Here is a 20,028-nt window from a genome sequence, read left to right as displayed (position 1 = left end):
TCCTTCTTTTTACAGAATGAGAAAATAAGACACAGGGAAGATAAATTATCAAAAATCATGAACAGAAGAAATGAAAGGTTTCTTGACACTCCAGTTCAGAGTTATTTACAACAGACTTTGCTTCCTCTAAGACCACTTCTTTCTTCCTGACCAGTTTGGAACAGATCAGCTAAAGGTCATGGTAGATAAACACAGCCACAGAATAGTTAATCAAAAGTTGGTTCTATGAAAATCAAATACTTGACTTTGCCTGAAGCAAAGTAGTGCATTATTTTCCATTAGTCAGAACTATCGGGCTGGTAATTTGGAAATCAGACGCATACTCTTGAAAGAATGTCTAAATCTGAATGGAATTTCTAAGCTCTTAGCTCAAGAGATGATTAATTGAAAAACAAGAAATGGATGCATTGACTGTGTTTACAAGTGATATGTCCTGGTTTTATTCTTTATCTGTTGTCATCTTTGGGGGTTTCCATTAAGGTCATCAAATTTTGAATAAGCCTGACAAGCATTCAACAGCTTTCAACACCGTGGGAAAGAATGTTTATGGAGGGGGCAAGAATGTTTTCAAGTCCAAGAGCAGACATTAACACTGAGGCCTGCATGAGTACTCTTGAAGAATCTTTTTATTGTATTGTATTTTATTTTTAAAGTACTGGTTACAAAGACGGCTAACATATCTCTGTAGCCAAATTTTCACGAGTGGCCTCCTCCCAAGGCTGTCCAGTTTGGACTGAGGGAGCCATTGACCCCAGTCTTTACCTGCTGCAGACTTTTCTTTCATGAAGCCCAGGAGAACATCCAAGGACTGGTGGGCCCTTACTACCTTTATCTAAGTGCTGATCACACTGTTCCAAAGGCACTTGGAATTGGTAGAATTTAGGGACAGGAAGGAAATAGACATAATTGCACAGTATCTTACATGATTGGGATCCCCGACCAAACATCTCACTGGAGTCGTGCTGTTTTCGGAGAGTATGAAACTCTATTCTTGGCACAGCAAATGTAGCCATGCAATTTTAGCCTAAGAAACCACAACTTGGTTCTTAAAAACATTAATATCTCAAGCACATTCTCTCCCAAACCACGTTAATATTCATCTTCAGAGATGTGCTGAATTTTATTGCTGGGGTCATGGTTCAATTAATTATCTCCCCTATAGATATGAGAGTTGATCTTGTATTTGGGAAATTAGTTGACACAATTTATTCACCTCCTTACACGTGTTATAACAGGTGAACTGCTCTCTCTTTAGAGGGTTTGAAAGTTCATTTAGTCTTTTTCCTTTAATATTTTTCATCATAACTGGATTTCTTTTTATTTCGGTTCATTGGGTATTTACCTCGGAAAGTATTTCTTTCCATTTTAAACATGGTGAGCATTATAGTGGCTTAGAATAGATTTGAAAGCTAGAAAGTGTTTATCTAAAATGAGTCAGATTTTGAAGATTTTGCTGTTCTCCCATTAATGCTTAATGATTGCTTTTTCCATCAAATGAGGGAGACTGTGTAAAGTTTCCTAAGCAAGGAATGTCAGCTACTAGGAAGGAAGATCTTTTCTAATTCTCCCAATCTACAGTTCACAGACCTGAGACAATTTAAGATGTGGAAAATTTAAGTTGCGGAAAAAAGGCTAAAAATGCCAGTTTTTGAAGATAATATGCCCTTGGCAGAAAGGCAACATCTTTTTCCTAGGAAAAGAGCTTAAATAAGTCTTGTAAAAAAAAAAAATCACTCGGTATGTTGGACATCAAATACCTCTTAAACAAATAACATTTGGGTGAGCTAACTGCAAAGGTACCAATTGTGTATTAAATTTTCCTCTAAATAAGAAACTCATGGACATAAAAAATAAGGGGGAAAATTCACAGCTTTTTCTCACACCATAGGGTGGAGGCCACCCACTTAGTTTGGGGATCCTGCACCCTTCACATTCAAAGTAGATCAAAGCACTTAAAAACTAAAAGTTGACAATCAAGGGATATTTTTATAACACAAGGAAAAAAATTATTTTGCAGTTTCCATCACACATGGGAAGGTGATTAATTGTATTGGAAGCGGGGAGGCTTATAATATTCAAAGAAATCATCTTAAGTGCATATCTTCTTCCTCATTTATACATACAAAGAGCTGTATGGCAATGCATAGGAAGGAAATGGCACAGGAAATGAACATTTTCAAGAACTTATTATTGAAGTTTATAATTTATATACATTTATTGTCTTCTCAATGATTACAAAGTCTCTAAAGGTAAATGAACAGTTATCATTTGCACCAAATGACCATCCATGCACTTCAGAAATGCCATAAGATAAAATATAAAGTGCTGCTTTAAAAGACCATCAATGGATTCTACCTTGCAAAACCCCACCCATCTAACAATGCGATCATTTTATCAACTTTTCTCTTGGAATGTGTTTTCCAAAGATGAGGCTGTCCTGACTTGTAGGAACAATAAGCAATCTTGGGAGATTAAAATAAATGACTGCAGGCTTCTTTTAATTTTCAGCAAACCCTTTGTGAGAATAAAAGAATCACTATCCTTAAATAATTGTAGAATTACATCATTGATCAACTATGTCCCCAGCGGATAAGAACTCAAGGTGAGACATAGCGTGTGAAAAGAATTGCTTCTTTGGTAAAACCCCTCAGTAATGAAAAGTTCCAGACAAAGGACCTTCTCTCTCCATCCCCTGCACCACCCCACCTCTCCCAACCCTAACGGGGGAAATGACCAGAAAGTTCGGTTGAGGGAGTGTGACATAGTTCTGCATATATTTGCTCTCTCACTCTATGATTAATCATAAAAATATTATTTGTGGGTTGAAAGTGGCTTTGGAGAAAGTGTTTACAGGTATTACACACTTTGAATATTTGGGGAAAAACTTACTTTATTAACAGAAAGTTGATTCCAGTGGCATTTTTTCCTCCAGGTATGTTACAGTGGGTTTTAGTTTGTTTTGAAGACATCCCTGCGGTTGCATTTGTGCTAAGGTTTCTGAAGATCACTCCATAGTCACCATTGTGATGGGAAAGGGAGAAAGATATTAAGCATGGGTTCTACTGAGTGGACAGTGGTCCTCAAGGGAGTCTAAACAGATTTTCTCTGAATACTGGAAAATGTGAAACAACAAATCAATAGGGTTCTTTAAGATTTTCTCTGGGCAAAAAGTGTCTAAAATGGTGCTTCTGAAATAGTGTATTAACTGTGTTACTTTGGAGGATGATATGACTATTTTATGTTTGTAGGTCAAAATGTTTTTACCCTTCTGTTAACTAGCCTGGAGGAAGAGAATGATGACGATGACACTGACCATGAATAAAAGTGGGAAGTTAGTATATTCCGGATTCCTTCATAAGCATTTTTTGTGACTTTACTAGTTTATATTTGTCAACAATTATCTCAGATAAATACAAGTATTATTCCCATGAAGAAACAGTTTTCAAAATCTTATAATGCCCATGGTCCCAGAACAAGAAAGCGATACAGCCGAGCTAGAAGTCCCTCTGTGTCTCTGAGCCCTCACTCACTTTTTGACGATCTTACACAGCAGTGACAATTTACAATTGTTATATGAAGGTTCTGTACAAATCCTTGCCATCTGAAAAGTGAGTGACATTCAGATTCTACCAGTTTTCCCTAACCAGATAGATGATTTTTCTTTACTTAATCAGTTGCTTTACAAAAAAAAAAGGGGGGTGCTGGCGAGAAAGAAAAACAAGAACATAATTTTTTAAAATGCACATAAACACACGAACTGTTAGAAGAGTGACCCTGACATCCTTTGTCTCCTGTTATCAAGCTAGTGGCAGAACCAAGTCCTTAACTGAGGTCAGGGTTTGATCAATTTTAATATTTTAAATATTCAGTTTGAAAGGGAGTGAAAGGTTGGTTCATCTTTATAACTTTTTGACACCGTTATATTTTGACAAACTAGTTTTGTATAGTAAAGTAAGTTCAAAGCTTTCAATATATACATAGGCACTCTATTCCCAAACCATTATCATTGTATAGCAATGTTTAAGGGAGAGACATTTGCATTCACACATAATTTTTTAGAGCATCCAGAGAAACTACACACAGTGCTTTTAATTGTCTGTATCTGGAATTGCAATTTGTATTTTTATCTTTCTGGGTGGAAAGTGCCTTTTAGACAGGAAAGGTCTAGACTTGCACCTTAGCCGTCCCATAGTTGCGTTTCCAGCAGCCCAGCCTGGGCTCTAACTCTGCAGCAGTCTGGGCACCCTGCCAGCATGGAGGGACTCTAAATGTGTGGAGGAAAATTTTGCAAACATTTTCTACTTTCCTAAGATTTATTTGGGGACATGAAATTAAATAAGAAAAATATACTGCTTAGTAGTATCACTAAATTGAAATATTCATGTGGAAACTTGTCAGCGATTGTAGCATGTGAATCAAACCATGGACTCACTCTCATCAGACTTTCTTATCAAAAACAACAAATGATGCTTTGAGATCCAGGTGTAATTTCCAGACACAGAAGGAAGCAAAGTGCCTTTCAAAGGCAGAACTGTTGACCATTTCAGCACTGTCTGCCTTTTCCTGACTTGAAGAACAGAGCACAAAGAAAGAAGTTAGGAAGGAAATTTCAAAAGTTGTAGCAGTAAAAAATGTATCCAGCGTTGAGGTGAATTGTTCAGGGGGCTGGCCTGGATTCTGCTGGAGGGATGGTGGCCAGGACCCTGCAGGGCAAAGCCTGTAGATTGTCTTGCCTTTTGAAGACACCTCCAATTTCTATAGCTGCTACAGGACAAGTGAAAAATTGGCAGTGACACCTGTTCTACAAGAAGTCAGGACTTTGAATGCGTTAGGGGCATCAGAATTAGCCTTGCATTGCAAGCCTCCCAAAATGTGCAATTCTGACGTTTCTAAGAAGAGTATGTTTTATTCCTAGTCACTTTTGGGGCCATGGTTTATATCATAGAACATATGGTAAATTTTTGCCTACTGTCATCTGTAATCAAACCATGCAAATTTTAGGCTCAACACAAATCTAAGCCTTTGCCAGAAACCTTCCTCCAAAGAGCCCTCTAGACTGAGTAAAACCTTTGTCTGTCAGACTCTTCCCTTTGTAAACTAATTCCATCATCATAAGACTCTCTGAAAGGCAGCTATCACTATTTAATCTTCAGAGCAATGCAAAAGTGATCAATAGAGAAACTTTCAAGGTTGGCGTTTTCTTTTTTGTTGTTGTTGTTTTGTTTTGTTTTTGTTTTGTTTTTTTTATTATACTTTAAGTTTTAGGGTACATGTGCACATTGTGCAGGTTAGTTACATATGTATACATGTGCCATGCTGGTGCGCTGCACCCACTAACTCGTCATCTAGCATTAGGTATATCTCCCAATGCTATCCCTCCCTAAAAAATATGGAACGCTTCACGAATTTGCGTGTCATCCTTGCTCAGGGGCCATGCTAATCTTCTCTGTATCGTTCCAATTTTAGTATATGTGCTGCCGAAGCGAGCACAAGGTTGGCGTTTTCAAACAAAATTTACTCACTTGGAAAATGTGTTCATAATTTGTTGCATCCTTCTTAACTTTGGGTACAAATAAACCATTTTAGATTTAAATCTAATCTGCATTGAATCTATATATGAGGATTGTTGTAATTTCTGCAAAACAGGAGAGTAAATTTCTGTTCATTTATTTGTCATTTTTCACATAAGATATTGTGGCAGTTTGAGGGGAAAATTGTCCCTGGTGCCTTTTGTTCTTGCAAGAATCTCTAGGTTTCCACTCGTATGCTGTAGTAAATATTTGTGGCTGACATCCTATGGAAACACTTTTTATAGTCCTTACCATAATCTTAGTACTGAAAATAGAACTCAATTGACCCATAGGAGTATTTTTAATAGAGATGACTTTATTGTTTTTTATATTATGAAAATTATGAATACACCTTCTAAAAATATTTAAAAAGAAATTTTATAATGCCCCAAATCCCAACACCCAATGGAAACATTGTTAATATAAGAGTGGGGGCCAATTTTCCAGCCACAGCCATTTCAAATTCATTATTTTAGGAAAGTGCTATATTTCACAAACAGATGAAAAGCCTTGTCCAAAGTCACACTGCTAGTGACTCAGTGGCAAGATCAGGGCAATCAACCATCCCAGTTTTCTCAGGATTGTCTCAGGGTTACAATATTAAGTCCCACATCCCAGAAAACCCCCCAGTCCTGGGAAAACCCAGACAATTAGTTGGTCACCATAGACAAAACCAGTAGAGGACCCCAAGCCTAGGTTTTTGTTGTCAGTGTAAACCTAGCCACTCATACATGAAAAATGAACTTCTGTGATATATAGTTTGGTAACTTTCTCTAATCACTTCTATATATGGAACATATTTCCATGTCAACAAGTGTAAATCTGCAATACAATTTTTAATAGTTGCATGTTATTCCACCATGTGGATCAATAAAAATTTATTTCACTAAACATTTACGGATGGAGGATTGGATTATTTCCAAAGGTTTGATATGATAGATAATCCTATGATGAATAATTTTCTTGCCTATACATCCGAACACACTTTTAAGACAATTTGTTTGAGATACAATTACCAAGTTAAACAGTATGTACATATTTTGGTCCGAATGTGGTGGCTCACGCCTGTAATCCCAGCACTTTGGGAGGCCAAGGTGAGTGGATCACCTGAGTTCAGGATTTCGAGACCAGCCTAGCCAACATGGCAAAACTCTGCCTCAACTAAAAATACAAAATAGCCGGGTGTGGTGGTGCAGGCCTGTAATCCCAGCTACTCCGGAGGCTGAGGCAGGAGAATCACTTGAACCTGGGAGGTGGAGGTTGCAGTGAGCTGAGATCGCGCCATTGCACTCCAGCCTGGGTGACAGAGTGAGACTCCATCTCAAAAAAAGTAAAAATAAAAATAAAAAATATACACATATTTTAAGGCTTTGGTATATATTGCCGAATGGCTCTCCAGAAATCTTATGCCAGCTTGCTTCTCACCAGTAGTTGCTTTCACTACCCAAATGGATTTTATCAATCTTTCAATAATTCATAATTTGATGAATGAATAGCAATGTGTCACTAATATTTTAATTTATATTTCTTTAATTATTAAGAATAATAATTAAAGAAGAATAAAAACCTAATTTTATGTTTTCGTTGGCCCTTTAAAATTTTTTGTGTGTCTATTTTCTATTCATTAGTTTTGATCAGTCTTGTATTGAATTAGTCATCTTCTTATTGGTTTCTAAAGGTTCTCATATAACCCTTTATAATTTATGTTGCAAGTATTTTTCCAAGTTTATGTTTCTTTCAACTACCTTTGTGCTATCGGTAGTGGTGATGGGGGCCACACAGAAAATTTTGATTTCTAAATGCTTCATTTAATTCCCAATTTAAATTTTTTTAATATTTTTTTTTACCTAATATAATTTAATTTTTTTCTGCATATTAAAAAGAAAACTCTTACACTCAGGCATTATGGGAGTCAACATAATGTAGTGGACAGAGTGGGAGGTAGAGTCAGAAGGGGGGCATCCAGCTCTGCATTGCCCCCCAAGTCAGCAGTGGCTCTGCCCATGGTTTCTCATGGGTGAGATTAGCTTCATCAAGCCCATTCATTTCATCAGCATCACAAGACAGCTTGATCTAGGTCTGTGGTTTTCAGCCTTGGCTGCCCTTAGAATCCCCAGGACGATTTTAAAATCTCCAGATACCCAGGACATACCTGCGACCATCTAAATCAAAATATCCAAAGTGGGATCCTGGCATCTCCATTTTTCAAAGCTCCCTGGTGATTCCAATGTGCAGCCCAGCTTGAGACCACTGATTTGGACTATGTGCTTTCCAGACTTGATGATTTCATTAATTGTTCCTCAGGCCTCTGGCCTATAAATTTGGATAGACAGACTGGGTTGGGTTCCAAGAATCTGTGTCATGAGCAAGCATTCAACAGTTCTGGTATTTAGGCATTTTAAGCCACACGGAGCCATCCAAGGGTCCTTCCAACTCCAGGAGTCAGTTATTGTCTCCATCTTTCTGGATGGCCTTCTTGCAGAAATGTTATTCTGAAGCTGAAGTCATGAGTGAAGACTTGAATTATGTCCCAGGAATTAGCACTGTGACACTTACCCATTTTCCCTGACACCATCACAGATCCTTCAAACTGTATGAGACATTGGGAATCATCTATTCCAAATTCCTAATAAGAACCCAGAGGGACGCACCCAAAGTCACACAGTTATTGAATGGCAAAGCCAGACCTAGGATCCAGGCACCTCAGCCCCTGATCCAACACTACTCTCCTAGCCCCTGTTACCTCCTCATGCCTCAGTCTTTGCATCTGTGAAATGGGGGCAAGAGTCTCTTCTTACCTTCCTTTGAGGAGTCTTCTGAAAATGGATGAGGCAATGTCTGCAGGGCTTATGAGCAACTCAGATGAAAGGCACCATAATAAGTACAAAGTACTTATTTTTCACATCATACTTTAAAGCTCTGTAAATGTTGAAAGGATCTTTTTATATAAACAAGCAGAAACAACAGTAAAAAAAAAATAAGTAGCCCCTTTATCTCACTTTTTATATCCCTAGACTCCCTTTCCCCATTAATTTTGGTTGGCGTTGCATGAACAGCATGTTCGCCTGGCTGGGAACAGGAGGAATCGGGGCTTGTGTGGTTGACAAAGCACTGTTCTAACTCACCTCCTCCTGCATTACTTTCCCATACCACTCTGTACTTTGCCTTCATAACACTAATTTCAGCTTGTGCTAAAATCCTTATCTTCACAAGCATTTGCTTAATGCCCATCTACCCTGCTAGACCATAAGCAGCATGAGGCCAGGCACAATACATTTCATGTCCCCAGATCCTAAGACAGTACATTCCCCAGGTATTTTTTATAAATGAAGGCATGACTCTGTGAATTATTGGTCCCAGTCAAAGTCCAAGGCTCATCCCTGAGTGAGGCCATCAGGGATGAGCCTCCTGTGGCCAGGAGCGGTGGCTGACGCCTGTAATCCCAGCACTTTGGGAGGCCGAGGCCGGCAGATCACTTGAGGTCAGGAGTTCAAGACCAGCCTGGCCAACATGGTGAAACCCCGTCTCTACTAAAAATACAAAAATTAGATGGGTGTGGCAGCAGGCACCTGTAATCCTAGCTACTCAGAAGGCTGAGGCAGGAGAATTGCTGGAACCCAGGAGGTGGAGGTTGCAGTGAGCCAAGATCGCGCCATTGCACTCCAGCCTGGGCAACAGAGTGAGATTCCGTCAAAAAAAAAAAAAAAAAATTGGTGTGTGTGATGCTGGCTTTGACTTCAGTCACTGGGGTGTATGGGAGGTAGGTATGGGACTGGAGCAGTCAGCATTTTAGTTGACTTGACTAAATTATAAGTGTAGATAAGACAGTACCCTTTGCAGCTGAGAGCCCGTTATGGGATAGTATGCATTATCTCATTCATTATGGCCAAAACTCTGAGAAGCAGGTGTGCTTGGTCCCATTTTGCATAATCCCAGCCTCAGCGAGGTTGAGTAACTAGTACAAGATCACACAGCTAAGGTTTTAACCAGGTGGTTATGTTTCTTTCTGTAACGTCATACAATCTTCCTGTAATATGAGCTTGGGTCTATTTCCCTATACCATTCTCCTTGATCATAAATAAGTCGGCTGCATGAAAGACAAAATGGTCCAGTGTTTGCAGAAAGATACAGTCAAAATACTTAACAGCTCACATGCCACAGCCTCAGCAGTAGGGACAAATGCTGATTATAAAACCCCTAGTTCATTCCACTGAGATTCCAGATAACATACAGGACCTCCATGCACTTTGAATTTCAGAGGAACAACAAATAATTATTTTAGTATAAGCAATACAAAGAACATACTTACACCAAAAGAAAGTTTATGCGTTGGGTTGGAAGGCCTGAGCTTCTGATCTGACATCAGACACGTCAGAATAGCACCACTGGGAACAGGTCACTCAACCTTGCTAAGTCTCGGGGGTTGATTTCTTGTGAAAATGTAAGAGCTTAACCGGGCAAGAATCAGTGCTTAAAAATGATTTGTTTTCTGCCTGGCGCGGTGGCTCACGCCTGTAATCCCAGCACTTTGGGAGGCCAAGGCAGGCAGATCATGAGGTCAGGAGATCGAAACCATCCTGGCTAATACGGTGAAACCCCATCTCTACTAAAAAATACAAAAAAATTAGTTAGGCATGGTGGTGGGCGCTGTAGTCCCAGCTACTCGGGAGGCTGAGGCAGGAGAATGGCATGAACCTGGGAGGCGGAGTTTGCAGTGAGCCGAGATCGCGCCACTGCACTCCAGCCTGGGTGACAGAGTGAGACTTCATTTCAAAAAAAAAAAAAAAGATTTGTTTTCTTTTCAAAGCCTGAACAGTTGTGGTTGGGGCAAGAATCTCAACTCTAGTCTAATCCATGTCCCGCATCCTATTGTGATTTCTGTGCAGGCTGTTATGACATAATTTTTATGATTAATGAATTTATATCCCTAGCAAATTCCCTACCCTTTTAGCTGAAGGGCAAAACAATGCAAGTTTGAAAAACTGTTAAGATAAAACAGCAGCATTACTAACATACACATTTATGTTAAAACACATCAGCACTGATCCATCATCATAATATATTAATATGCTATGTATAATATCATATTCATCATTTAATAGTGAATGCATATTAAAGCCATCCAAATGCCCAAAATGAGTTTTCCCTAGATTGTGGGCCTAATGGCTAATTTTTCTTTTCTTCACACATATCTACATTCTAACTATTCTGTAGTAAGCATGTGTGGCTTTAATAATTTAAAAAAAGAGAGAAAGAAATTACTTTTATACTTTAGTCACCAACTAAGAACTTGACAGTCTATGAGGTCAGAAAGGCAGATGTGAAGGGCAATAAGGCTAAGCAACAAACCTTCTTCCAGAGGAGCAGATATATTTATGGAAAAATGCAGCAATTCAACTCAGAGTGAAAATGCAACGACCATCACTAGAGAGTGGAAATAATCAGTCAACGAACCCAGGTTTTGTCTACATGACATAAATAACTCTTGGGGGTGGGTTGCTTTTTTTTTTTTTTTTTTTCCGTTCCATTGGCCAATTTAGGCATACTGTGAACAGAGAATTTGATTAAGCTCCAATGTAGTGTAAGGTATGGCTTAAAATTTGTTGTTAATATCCTTGAACCCTCACCTGTCCACAGCACCCACAGGAGCAAAAAGCACCACCTTCATTACTGCCTACATCCTTTCCAACTGCACTCTGTGTTCGTGGATCTTACCTCATGGGTGAAACACTGGGGTGTTTTCTCTATTAGAGCAATGTCACGAGGCAAGGGTGTGCTGTCTGCCCCTTGAGAACATTTGTTTGTAAAGGGGTTAGAGTTTTTAATATATATGCAAAGAATGATAATGAAATGTGTCTGGCCTGAACATAATCAAGCAAGATTCCATCTAGTTTCAACAATCCAGCGCGCCAGGGTTGAAGACATTTTTACCGTAACTCGTATTTTCAGCCCTGTGAAGTTGCCGCCCACACAGGAAATGACTTGGAACAGGTGGTCCTCAGAGCTTGCTGGTCTTGTCTGGCTCCGTGGGTAATGCTTGTGGGCTCCTGAGTCACTGAATAATTATGAGCCTGAACAAAAGGCTCTCAGATAAGCCCTCAGTCAAGACACAGGGAAAGGCAAGGTGCAGAAGATGACTGTCTGAGCGTGCTAACTGTTCAGAGCGAGTTGATGAATGAGGCTCTGGAGGAAACAATGCCTCCTTGGTTTTGCTCTTCTTGGCTCCCCTGGCACCTGGTGGCAGAAGGACGAGAAAGCACAGGTGAGGGGAGTGTCCTTGCACACCTTGGCTTTTAATGAACTTAAATGCATTAGAAAACACCCTACTTAGAAACAGTCCTCCCAGAGACAATGAGCTCTTATTTCTCCACTGTGTGCCCAGTGCTGTGCTGGGCATGTAGAGGCTGTATCTCTTCTCATCCTTTCCCAGGATGGGAAGTGGTGATGTAATCTTTCCCATTTCACAGAGGAAGGAACTGAGGCACAGGAGCTCACATACTTAGCTTTATCCTTCATGAGGGGAAATGGATGGGGTTATGGGCTCAATTATGTCCTCCTATACACACACACACACACACACACACACACACACACACACATCTGTGTATGTGTATAGAAGTCCTAACCCCCAGTTTCATGGAAAGTATCCTTATTTGGAAATAGGGCCATTGCAAGTGTAATGAGTTAAGATGACGTCACATTGGAGTAAGGTGGGTCTCTAATCCAATGTGATAGTTGTCCTTATTTAAAAAAAACAAAATGCCTTGTGCAGACAGGGAGAGGGCCATGTGCAGACAGAGAATTCGAATAATACATCTACAAGTCAAGGAATGCCCAGTACTGCTACTGGCAACCACCAGAAGCTATAAGAGAGATGAGGAAGAAGCCTCTCTTACAGTTTTCTGAGGGAGCATGGCCCTCCGACACCTTGATTTCTGACTTCTAGCCTCCAGAACTGTGAGACAATAAATTTCTGTTATTTTAAGTCACCCAATTTGTGGTACTTTGTTATGGCAGCTCCAGAAAACTAATAGAGATGAGAACTCACATGTATTGGGGGCCTGGTATGTCAATGTTAATAGAACCTAAAATAAATAAATAAATAAATAAATAAATAAATAAATAAACAAACTTCATCAGCCACAAGTAAGAAGGAATTACTAACGTGAGTATTTGATTCAAATAAAAATAATGTGAGTGGATAATGTATGGCCAAGAGGGTATAAGAGTAAGTGGTTCTGTTAAAAAGCACAGAAATGAGAAAGAAAGGGGTCCGTGTGCAAATTCTAGAATACACCTCTTGATGGGGGTGAATTAGACCCTACTTTAGGGGAAAAAAAAATACAGGTGAACTCCTGCCACCTCTATCCAACTGCAAAGTTAGAGCCACAGGGTCTACAAAACCACCTTCACTTCTGACATCAATTTCAAGTTCAGGGGGCTCTCAAAAACACACTCAGTGTCAATAAGTCACTAGAAGGAGCACAGGACTCAGTAAAGCTATTCACTGGTGATTGCGGTTTATTACCGGGAAGAATGCAACTAACATCAGCTAAGGAGAGAAGCACATAGAGCAGAACCCAGAGAGTACCAAAGGCAGGGCTTCCATCGTCCTCTCCCTGTGAATAACAACAGCATCACTTTTCCAGCATGCTGTGCAACAACACACCACGCAGGGAAACCCACCCGAGCCTTTGCATCCAGGGGCTCCGCTGGGGTCTTATCACCACCTAGGCATGGCTGGCTGCCCAGGTAACTGGGCTCAGTTCCCAGCCCCTCAGACCAAGCTGAGACCACATGACCTAAAGCCCCCATCTTCACTAAGGCTTGTTGATGTGACCCAAGGCCCCACCCAAAATCACCTTGTCACTATCTGGCTGGTCCAAGGCCTGCAGGCAAACAAAGCCACTCCTATCAGACATGACATTCCAAAGGCACAGATCACTTCCCAGAAGCTGAGAGCAAAAGGCCAGGCCTTTCTCTGAGCATATTTAAATTCTTTACTTCACCTTAGGTTACATACAGTCCTCTGTTTTTCCATCTGACCCAACCCTGATAAACAGCTCCACAACCCCAACTCTGGGAGCAACCTTTCCTCCCGGTAGAGGCTTGGAATGAGAAGGGATATCTCTCTCACCTTCCCACAGGCTCCCTTGTGTGTCTAGAGCAAAGTCTTCTCCAAGCCTCTCACAGGAAGGAGTCTTTGTGCAGCTGGGTCTTCCAATGTCCAGTTTGCCTGTGCTCACCAGGCTGGCTGTGTCTAGGAACAATAAGAGGCTCAGCCCAGGAAAAGCAAGAAAAACCTAGTTTTGCTTTGGTCAACAGGGGTGGATATGGGACAGTAGAGATGAGGGTCTTTGAAAAGGTGAGAAGACAGCACCCTGGCAGCAGCAGGACCCCAGGATGAAGGCCAGAGCCACTGAGCCAGCAGCTATCCCTGTACCAGAGACGCTGATGGATGAGGGTCCTCCCACAGCCCAAGTGGGGGTGGGGGAGGTACTTCTCTTCCTTGTGATTCTGTTTTTATGCCAAAATACGGTGCATGTGACCCTTTTCAGAAGCTGCCTTCCATAACCAAATTAACCAAAAGGAGCAGCAGATAACATTTATATATTCTTCCTCCTGATTCTAGAATCGGTGACTGTTCCCTTTTCTGAAAGTTCAGAGTGTTTTTGGAAAGCAGCTGCTTCTCTTCTGCCCATAAGAGCATTCATGCATCTGTCTAATTTCTTACATTTTACCACCAAACAGTGTAAGTTATTTCCACATTTTTCATGCAGCATGCAAAACCATTTAAAATATTTTTACAATGCAGACAAAAATTAGTGTGAGGGAACAAGTTGCCTGAGCAATACTCTGTCCCAGCTGCTGCGTGAAAAGGGTCTTCTGTCCTCCATACATTTTTTGATGCAAAATATGCTGCAGGCAAGAGGGGCAATTTTAAAAGGAAAACCAGAAAAGAAATGGAAAGAAAACAGAAAATTAGTGTAATCATTTATAGCCAATTTGAACTTTTTTCCACGACTTTACAGGATTTAAAAGACTCATTGAATGGTAAATGACTGAAATAAAAATATTGTTTAATGGAACTCTATGGACAACATACCTGCAACTGGAAATGGAGTTAAAGTTATCAAAATTATTTCCATGGATCCATGAGACCTACAGGATGGAAGAAATGTGTTTCAAATCTTGAGTTTTGACCCATCATTTGAAATTCATTTTCTCTGACTTTTCCATAAGCCATGCCAAGGAAAATAAAGGAACCAGCCCTTGCCCCAGACCACAGCTCCCCCCGGCCCACCAGGCTCACCAGCTTTCTGACGCTGCCATGTGGATTCAGATGAATGCAAGCAAGTCGTCCTGGCGTCTGTTTTTCATTGACAAGAGCAGAAAATTAGCATCACCTTCGGCCAAATTCTGCGTTGTATTCCATAATGCATTAGGGGTCCCCTTCTGATTTTATTTCACGTTTGGCTTGATAGCACAGTTTCCCTTAACTTCAAAGGTTGTTCTCTGCCTGAATAGCTTATCCAGCTCAGAGGATAAGAAATAGGCCTTTATTCTAAATGGGGATTTACCCACCAAACCTATAAGAGAACCAAAAGGCAAAAAGTTCTTGATAGTACAGTAAAGTAAAACCTTAATAGGACTTTTGATGTACAAATGCTTCCCTTAGTTTAGAAAAATCCAGATGCAGCCATATTTCTACATGATGACAAATTGTCATAGACTTCCTGACATAAGCCACTGCAAACCCTAACAGGCAGAACTAACTGAATTTTTGCTTCTAATCCTGATGGGGCATTAGCAGGACTCAGGCTTTGCATGGTGTGTTTGGGCTTTTCCAGTTTTACATGGATTTTTTATAGTATATTAATATCATGCGTAATGTCAACATTTGGAAACGGTTCGTGACTGACGGGGCTGAAAAGGCATATTTCTCCAACAGCCTGTTTCTATAATTGAAGTCATTCTTCTTCAAGACTCAGACCACCATATGCTTCCACTTTTTTCCCCCCTGTTTTATCGAGGGACCTTGGCACATTGGATTTCAGCATAAATTTCAAATATATTAAGACAGTTCCAAAAACGCAAGCCAGCTCACCCTCAGCTCCTTGTGGTCCCCTCTCAGGAGAGTTTACTGAGGCCTGGACTCCTCTCAGCTGTGGTTGGGGTCAGCCCTATTAACAGTAATCACTGAGGTTTATTGAGTGTTTACTATATGCCAGGTTCTGTGCTAAGTGTTTTATGTGTGTTAGGATATTTAGTCCTCCCAAAAACTCTATAAAGAAAGATGAGAAAACTGTGGCATGGAGACAAGTTAAGGAGTTTGTTCAAGGTCCTAGGACTAGTGCATTCATACAAGCCTTCAATGCCCAATCCCATGCTCTTCATTTTCACTATATTGACCCAGATCAGCAGACTAATGCCTGCTCACCACCCCTACACACAAATACACACCCACACACATCCCAACACACACACTCATTCTTGAATATCTCCCTTTAGGGACTCTCACTTCTGCTACTAAGGGTGCAATACCTTCTTCCACTCCCTGGCTCACTCTAAGCCCTCGTAGGGGGAGGAAGATTGTTCTTTTCCTGGCTGGGGTCCATCATTGTAAAATGCATTTGACCCACAACTAATTTCTTCCTAAAGCCACCCACCCAGGTGACAGAGAAATAACCCAAGACAGTACATATTTGTTAAGCACCAATTATTTATGAAACATGCGTTATTATGATGCAGCAAACTGTTTACAGACCCCTGCCCTTCAGCTACACACACACACACACACACACACACACACAAGTTTGACCTGCTGGACTCCTGAGCCTTTGTGGAGTATTCTGCAATCCTGATTGGAAAGGATTGGAAAAAGGAAATTGGAAAAATCCAAAGGAGGATGGGTTGCCTGTCTTAGAAAGGACCCTGAGTCATTCCCAAGAGAAAAGAATCAGGAGTGATGAAGGAGAGACTGAAAAAGAGAACAGGGGACTTTGAGAAGAATCTTTTCTAAGGAGAAGTCTTACAGCCCTTAACTCTGTCTTTCCAAGGATGTAATCCTCCCTGTTTTGCCTCTTCAAGAGGCTTCAGTAAGTGACTCCCTGATGCTCTTGCAATCAGAATTGTATCTCTTTGAGATGTGTGACTTTGCCGAGCCAGGACTGATGGTGCAAGTTGAGCATCGGGAGGGGGTTAGACTAGGTCCTACCAAATACAGAAGGATGACCTCTGACCTTAGGGAGCTCACACCCTAATATGCTGTTTAAAGAAAATAGCACACAACTTTAGAGCAGCATAAACACATCACCAGCATGAGGTTACAAGAACAATGAAAAGAGACGTAAAGTAGTGTTAGGAATCCAACCGGAGATGGCTTCTGTGTGTTTCCTGGAGAGATAGGTTAGGGACACGAGTGGAATTTGGAGGGGAGCTGTCTATGCATGAGGACCCTTTTATCCTGTCACGCTTCTCACCTAGGGTACCCACTTTGTCCCGTGTCCTGGGAAGCCCACCAGCCCTGGGCAAACCAAGATGGTTGGTCACCAGACTCCTATCATCAGCCAAGAGCAAAAGGGCCTAACACTGTACATGTGTCCCACTTCATGTGTGCTCTTTATGCCTCATTTTTAGACAAGGAAACTGAAGATCAGAGAGATAAGAAGATTTGCTCAAGATGACAAAATTAGCAACGGCTTGGGTTGGGAATTGAGTCTAGACACGATTCTAACATGAAGATACCTTATTGTCTTCCACTATTTGTATTTGAAGCCCTCAAAATTTTTCTCATTATTTTAAAAATTCTATTTCCTATTATTTCCTACTTATTCTTTGCACTTAGGCACCAGGCCAGCTAAAATGCTGTTAGTAGTAGAGTTGCCCTGTTAAATAGAGTGAAGTCTGTTCATGTGGGTTTTGATTCTACTGCTTTACAGATACTTATAAGGTAGACTTAAAATGTACTGGAAGGAAAGAGGATGGCATTGGGGTTTGAAAAAGGCTTAGGGAGCATGAATAATAATGGATGATGAGAAAATTATTTTTAAGATACTGTATAATTCTTTTTTTTTTTTTTTGTGAGATTGAGTCTCACTCTGTCACCCAGGCTGGAGTGCAGTGGCGTGATCTTGGCTCACTGCTACACCCCGCTCCTGGGTTCAAGCAATTCTCCTGCCTCAGTAATCCTGAGTAGCTGGGATTACAGATAATGTGTAATTCTTTTACCAAATCATTACACTAAATATGTATACTCCAGAACCCTGCTACTCACCTTTTTTAGAACTAAAGCTATTTATGAAATCTGGAAAATAAGCTCTAAATAAGTTTATGAAATTAATAAAGATGCCAGCCCTACTTTGCTGATGGATAGGTGCCTATGGAAACCAAATAAGACAATGAATGTGAAAGTGCTTTGAAAAGTCACAAAGCATTAATTTCTGTAATGTGCCATTTTTATCTCAATGTTATTATTTTATGTGACGCATCAATGTTTTCTCTCTCTCTTTTTTTTTTTTTTTTTTTTTGAGACAGAGTCTCACTCTGTCACCCAGGCTGGAGTGCAGTGGTGCGATCTCGGCTCACTGCAAACTCTGCCTCCTGGCTTCAAGCAATTTTTCTGCCTCAGCCTCCCAAGTAGCTGGAATTATAGGCTCCCGCCACCACACTCGGCTAATTTTTTGTATTTTTAGTAGAGATGGGGTTTCACCATGTTGACCAGGCTGGTCTCAAACTCCTGACCTTGGGTGATCCACCCACCTCAGCCTCCCAAAGTGCTGGGATTACAGGCGTGAGCCACCGCACCCAGCCAATGTTTTCTCTTAATGACCTAGAATTATATTGCTCAAAGTTATTGTTCAGGTTTAAAAGCGGGGGGAGAGGAGGTGTCACAATGTAAGGGTTTGTGGGATTTGCATCTTGTTCCAGCAGTACAGATGTGTTAAATATGAATGAAACGTGATCCTGGAGATAAACTCCCTGTCTCCTACATTTTTCCACAAAATCACATATTAAATGCCCTGACTTCAGGAATACTATAGAAAAATAAATGGGTAGATGGAGGGGTGGGATGGGGGTGGGGAATAGGCTGAATGGGAAGACGGATAGATAGGTGGGAAATGGAGAGATGAATGATGATGGAACCCATCTCTTGGGTGAGTGAGATACTGTTCTGACCCTGGGCCATGATGCATTGAGCTAATTCTGGTCAGGTTAATTGCTGTCATTCCACAGTGTGCTGATACACATGCGTGTGTGCACACACACACATACGCATGCACACACCCATCTGCTCTCAGGGAAGCCTGCTTTGGCCTTGTGCTTATTAGCATGTATCACCTTGAAAGAAAACAACCTTTGGCATATCTGAATATATGCCTCCAATCCCTTTGCCCCTCAATTCCTTCTTATAATAACACAAGTAAGCAGGCTTACTGTGGAGCTGGAAGGGTGTCTGTGGCACTGAGAGTTCCAGGAACTGCAGCTACACAGGGTGGTCCACCTCACCTTCTCTCTGCTTAGTGTCAGCCCTAGGTATGCACCAGATGTTTACATGATTATTATTTTTCTTAGTGGGAACCAAGGGACCCATGGTATAGTACAGGCTGGCCTGTCCTCTACGTCTGAGGCCAATGCCACTGATTTCATGGCTCCCCAAGGAGGCCCAGCCAGCAGAGCCCTTAAGTTCTTCTTGGAAAGGATTGTACCTGTCTCCTTGTTGGGTGGAGCATGGAATGGCTTCCCAGTGGCCAGCCCTGGTGGACATAGGCCAAAGCTCTTTTGCAAGTTGAAGTTACCCAATGCTCCTGTGGTTGACAGGGGCTGCTAGTGTATGCTCCAGAGAGGTCTGGGTGGCCAGGTCTGTCTCTCTCAGACCCCAAACCAGAGTCTGACCTACCCTCCCCCAGCCTCCAGCTTGTCCCTGTTCAAGAGACTCCCAACATCCAGACCAGAATGGGTGCTGGAAAATACACAGCTACAGGTGTGCTAAGGAAAACAAAGAAGATGAACGGGACTCGGTCCTCCAAGGGAGAGGCCCCAAGGCCACACCTATCAGTGGTGATTCCAATTGAAGAAGAAGAAGAGAAAAACTGAAAAGGGATGAGACTCTTCAGGGATATGCAATTACAGCACCAAAAGTAACTTTGGAGAACTAAGAAGCATGCTTTTGATATTGAAAACAAATAAACTGAAAAAATGTGAATTTGTGTTTCAGAAAACCAAAAAGAAATATCTTACAATTTGAATAAATCTCAAAGCAATGAAAACCATAAAAAAAGAAAACATAAGAGACTTGGAAGATATAACACAAATAGTAGGGATTTCAGAAGGAGAAAACAGTGCCTGGGGAGGGAAAATCTAAAAGCAATGAAAAAACAAGAGAATTAAGGTATCTCTGTGACGCTAAATAAATGAGTTAGCCTTGACTATCGGGTACACATTGATTGTATGGGTT

The 20,028-nt window shown here is 41.0% G+C and overlaps 1 non-coding gene across 1 annotated transcript; it reads right to left on the bottom strand.

The window, feature by feature from the left end:
- Nucleotides 1–5,383: 5,383 nt before the first annotated feature.
- LOC112206670 (U6 spliceosomal RNA) lies at nucleotides 5,384–5,490 on the bottom strand. The gene has a single exon (XR_002941105.1). It is a non-coding gene; the product is annotated as a U6 spliceosomal RNA (small nuclear RNA).
- Nucleotides 5,491–20,028: the final 14,538 nt, after the last annotated feature.

This window comes from Pan troglodytes, chromosome 22, assembly GCF_028858775.2.
Source record: "Pan troglodytes isolate AG18354 chromosome 22, NHGRI_mPanTro3-v2.0_pri, whole genome shotgun sequence".
NCBI classification, from domain to species: domain Eukaryota; kingdom Metazoa; phylum Chordata; class Mammalia; order Primates; family Hominidae; genus Pan; species Pan troglodytes.
The sequence above is the reverse complement of the archived record's forward strand: the minus strand, read 5'-3'. Positions and strand labels throughout refer to the sequence as shown.